Source organism: Leuciscus leuciscus (genome assembly GCF_965113295.1).
Source record: "Leuciscus leuciscus genome assembly, chromosome: 18".
Taxonomy (NCBI): domain Eukaryota; kingdom Metazoa; phylum Chordata; class Actinopteri; order Cypriniformes; family Leuciscidae; genus Leuciscus; species Leuciscus leuciscus.
The window spans coordinates 8,249,619-8,255,482 of record NC_138742.1 but is presented as its reverse complement, the minus strand read 5'-3'; positions in this window follow the sequence as shown (position 1 = coordinate 8,255,482).

Sequence of the window (5,864 nt, the reverse complement as noted above, 5' to 3'; positions counted from 1 at the left end):
CACAACTGTTTTCAACATTGATAATAATAAGAAATGATTTCTGAAGTATCATGTGACACTGAAGACTGGAGTAATGATGCTGAAAATTCAGCTTTGATCATAGGAATTAATTACATTTTAAAATATATTCACATATAAAACAGTTATTTTAAATTGCAATAATATTTCACAATATTACTGTTTTTACGGTATTTTTTGATTAAACTGCAAACGTCTCAGATACAGTCATTCTCTATTTCACACATTCATACTGGTGCAATACAAATTCCTTTAAACAAATCTCGACAGAACCACCAACATTGGGATTTTGCATAAGTCATCATTATCGAACGCATAAAGAATGCATGAATGCACAAATTATTAAATGTCTGATTTTGTAACCGTTTTAACGCCAGGACCAGAGAAAAACGTGATTTCTAAATCTCATGTAAATTTTGTACTGTCAGCTTAATGATTTTTTAAAAACATTTTGTAACCCTTGAAATTTTACAATTACCTGCTTTTAGTTCGAAGAAAAGAAAGAGAACGGTTTAAAGAAAACCATGTTTAACTGAGATTTGAGTATAGATTGGAGGGGTTTTACTCTTGTTTTAACGTATACACACTGAATATGCCACTAGAAGAATGAAATCATAGTAATGACCTGAAATGACCACATAATCGGAGTACGATTGGGCATTGAAACGCAGTCACTATAATAAGGGACATAAAAACACTGTAGCTAAATAAGGATAAACAAGATTTGCAACAAAAATTGCTGCGGGACAGCATCATTTTTTCATTGTTTATCTTATGAGAAAAAAATATGCTAATAATAATAATAATCCTTTAACTTCCTGCTGGTTTCAAAGTATAGTTACTGTGACCCAACATGAGTTTTTTTTTTTTTTTTTTTTTTTTTTTTACCTTAATAAGGATCCATGCTTGCGGTGTTTCCACCACTAGCACTTGACCTATTTCTTCTCATGTAATGAATCGTTAAAGCAGCCTTGTGAAATGACTTAATTATTCATGCTTGATTTCAAAGTATGGTGCTTAAGCAACGCGGCTCCACGGGAGGACTGACACACGCGACGGTGTTCGTACAAGCACACATACTGAGCGCCGTGCGGACGGGCCTGTTCACCAACACAACCTCCGCTGTGTTCAGTCTGTACTCGGCATTAAGGTATTAGCCCTGCTTGGAAGATAAATGCCCATGTCACACATTCTTACACACACACACGCACACACACATGGTCTCGGCCTATTCAGCTGACATGCACTAGGCATTATTCAAACAGAACTGGAAAATGTGATATAGTGTGAAGTGACACACATCTGAAGCACATTTGAGGAAGACTGAGTGATCTTTGAGTAATCTGTTTGAAGGAAGAATATTTTCCATATTATCCTCCTTATTTCCCACAAGTCATATTGCACAAAAGACAGTGGCCTCAAAAAGTGTTTGGACACTTAAATCAGGCTGAATGTCAGTGCATTATATACAACAGGAATCATGGTAGAGCTTCTCTTCACTTTTCTGAGACACTTTTGAATGATGTGGTATTTGGTCATTTTTTGTGGATGTCTCATGTTTGTTTCACTTAAAGGGATAGTTCACCCAAAAATGAAAATTCTGTCATCATTTACTCTCCCTCATGTTATTCCAAACCTGTATGAGTTTCTTTCTTCTGCTGAACATAAAAGATTATGTTTTGAAGAACGTAGGTCACCCAACAGTTGATGGACCCCATTGACTTATACTATGGAAGTCAATGTGGTCCATCAACTGTTTGGTTACCAACAATCTTCATCATATTAATCTATAAACATATTCCACAAAGTTTGACAAACATTAAGTGTCCAAGATCTTCGTTTTCAACAGTATATCGATTGCTTCATATTCTGATGCCTAACAAAATTCATATATGGTAGTGGCCAAAAGTGATGTACAGCCTTATAAAAAACTTGTTAATGATTTTGTAATCATATTGCGTAGTTGTGCTTGGAGTCAATTGTTTTATTTGTGATAATAACACAAATAAATGTGCAGACATCATTTTTGATGAACACGCAAAAACAAGAGAACCAGCACAATATTATTAATAACTGATTTTTTTCTTTTGCATAGTAAAATAAAAACTCTAACTGTAGTTTGCCAAATAATTGTAAATATCTTAAATAAGTTAAATACCTTACCAAGTTATTCCATATGTTTTGATGGTTTAATTGAACTTGTAGGGTCATTAAAAACAAATCAAAACTTAAAAATTTCATTCGCACTTTCAGATATTTAAACTGTGTATTTTAAGCAATTTCTTTTTACCATTATGACAAATAAGAACCAATGCTTTTTGGCATTATTAAAGGTATTGCGGAGGATTTTCTTTTTCCGGGTGGATCATCAAGACTATTGGTCCTCCTAGTTGTCAATCATTCTGGTGATAGGTTTACGTAAGGCCGTCGTACGTGCTCGTCCCTGGGTAGTTTTCGTTTTCTGCGCATGTGCACTTTCGGGTGTATGTGTGTGGTGAGCTACGGTTTCAGCCATTCATTGAAGCTCGCCCGTTCTCACCGGGTTTTTTTCAAAATGTCTGAGGGTCGCAAGAGAAAAAGTGTCTATGAATTGTATGACAAGAAGAGAAAGGCCTCTGAAGAAAGAAACAAGACCAGAGTGTTTTTGGGAGAATATTTCACACGCTGGCATGCGCTAAAAGCACAGGTTGGGCTTCCCACTGATGCCTCAGTCGCGAAGTTTTTACTCGACAGGTAAAGGAAAGTAGGCTTGTATGAGCCATGCCAACAGCAACTTGTAAACAGAGCGTGCACGAGGAGAACTAGGCCCGTGCATGCTCTCTCGCGCACACGTTTAATAGGCGTTCCCTCTCGGGAGCAGGTAGAGTGTTGCGCATGTGCATTTTTTCAAAAAGTGGAGAGGGCGTTTTTTTTCTAAAGTTCGGGAAAATCCTCCACTATACCTTTAATATCAAACCTGCCACAGCGTGTTGTTTAATGTCATAAAAAAAAAATTCAACAGTGAAAATATTCTGCCTTACATAGTCTTGCAGGTTAAAAAAACAACACAAACACTTCATATTTATTTGGACAAACTATCCCTTTAAAAACAGAAGTTCACACTTTATTTCCACAACCATGGAAATAAACCAACTTGGACATAACCAAGGTAATAGTCTAACAATTAAATTCTTAGATGGTACATTTATGGAGAATGTTGAGAAATTTAAATATCTGGGCCTCTGGCTCGACTCTAAGCTCTCCTTCAGGCCTCATATTGACTCTATAGTGAAAATTTATTTGAAGCAACATTTAGTTCTAGATAGGTCAACTTATGGCCTGAGACACCTTGATCATCTCTTTTTTTCTGTCCCAAATATATCTAAAGAAATCGGAAGACGTGCTTTCAAATTTAAAGCCCCCTCTGATTGGAACAGCTTACCTTGTTCCTTAAGGTCCATCTCTTCCTTTCCACTCTTTAAGTCAGCCCTTTTAATTTACTTGCAATCCTGTGACCAATGTAAATGTTTCCCTGGTGTATGACCTGTACTTTCTTTTTCACTAATGCACCTTTTCTTTCATTAATGCCCTTAGTAAGAGCATATGTGCATGTATGTGTACATGTGTATGTATGTATGTTGTATGTAGGTACAGTATGTATGTATGCATGCATGCATGCATGTCTGCGTGCATATGTGTATGTATGTGTATTTAGGTATGTATTTTTGTATATGTAGGCTATATATTTGTTTGTTTTGGTGGCTTCGTCAAATATGGTTCTCTCCTGTAATATCTGTATATTATACTATATTGTTTATGTGAATACGCTTTGGATAGAGGTGGGACAGGTTGGGGTGGTTGGTTGAGAGGAAGAGCTTTAGTATGTGCAAGTGTGTAAGTGTTTGGTGTTATCTTGAGGACCCCCTCGAAAATGAGATGTTCCATCTCAAGGGGTTATCCTCCAATAAAATGAATTTGAATTTCGATGGGCCCCCTTTAGATATTCTACTGAGTAAAGTTGCACCCGTGTGTAAACTAACTCTCATTAGAGTAGTTCAGTATTAATAGACTATTAGGGTTAGTAGAATAAGTTGACAACATGCAAAGTTACTTATAGTCAGAAAAATGTCAGTTGGGGGACCATCACAATAAAGTGTTAGCATTAAGCAGACAATCTACTAATACTCTATGAGACGAGAGTTAGTTAACATGTAGGTGCAACAACACTTACAGTCATCCGAATGTCTAAAGGAGACCATCGAAACAAAGTGTTACCAAACAGAAGGTATCATTGAAATGTTACAAAATAACTAGTTCAGCAACACAACAGAACTGACTTCTCATAAAGACATTATCTTGCAACATTTTGACAAATCAAATATGATCTGTGCCGAGCGAGACCAAGTGTCGAGTGTCAAATCCTGAGCGCGTGATTGAGAACAGAGTCCTGCTCCTGTCACGACGGGCCACCAAGATCTCCCTGCCACATCTGACTGATAGATGCTTGTTTGCGTATTTATTTGAACGAGGACACACACACACACACACATCTGAGTTAGGACCCATGCAGAAAGGTAAGGCCCGAGCCCGACCTGTCACTTCCTCCTCGGTACAGTCGTGGTCCGCGGCGACAGCGCGTCCAACCCAGGTTTGTCACTGTCTGTCCAGACCTGACCTGTCAGCTTACGTGTGCGGATGTGAATGCTGATGGATGTTTCCAGAACTGCTCCTCTGTGTCCATCAAAAGCTGGAATGTGTCACTGCCACTTCAGAGTCCGAGCTCCGAGCTTCTGAAATCTGTTGACAGCTGCAGAGGGTGGTCTGCAGTTCTGCCAAACCGGATCAGACGGGTTCTGATCTGACGGGAAGCATTCAGAACTCTCGCTGCGCAAAGAGGGACGGTTTGTGTTCAGCCCATTGCATGCCGATTACAGTTTTACGCTTTTGTCTGGAAGAAAAACGGTTTTAAAGATTCTCTTGTTGGGGGAAACGTGAAAACTGATGAGAACAACCTAACACATGAGGCTAATTGGAAAAACATGCCTTCATTTACATTTTTGCAAAAACATACCTATACATACAATATGTACAAGTGAAGCAGGAGCACTTTCCTAGGATGTCTCGAGGAATCCCTTAAGGACATGATGATAAAAAAAAAATGTGATGGGAGTTACCAATTTTTTTTACAATGCTTTTAGCGAAGATTCTCGGGGGGGGGGGGGGGGGGGGGGGGGGCATAATAACGCAAAACATTGGCGAGGAAACACAAACGCATTGAAATGCAATTTTTCCTTTCATTTGATATTTTTTTCCATCACCATATCCCTTGAGGGCCACTGTACGTTCCACCTTAAAGCAGAATTTGCAATCCATTTACATGCATTAAGTGAAACATTTAACAATATAACCCCCTCCAAAAAGAAGTACTTTAAGGTGACGTAGTTACATTGTGCTTCCTTAAGTAAGTACTGAGTAATATTAAAGCAACACTAAGGACAATTTTTTACCTTAAAATAATGTTTCCAAAATCGTATCAGTGGTTCATTAAGTCGTAACAGGGTGAAAGGCACTTCTGGATTCGCTTTGCAGCCCTTTATCTGCTATGACCACACTATGCAAGTTTGCCAAACCGGGTCACGTTTCTGTACTACAAATCTGACTTGCTTTATGTCAAGCATTACAATAGTCATTATTTGGTTTTTCTTCGTTTCTGATGTCGCAATACATCATACTTTCATGAAATCATGCAACATACTCTACCTTGTCGACATCGTTCATTCCAAAGCCGGTGCTGGATAAACAGCGAGCGTGCGTGTGACAGTCGGCTGCGGGCGGCGAAATTATTTACGACAGCGGTAATGGACAAT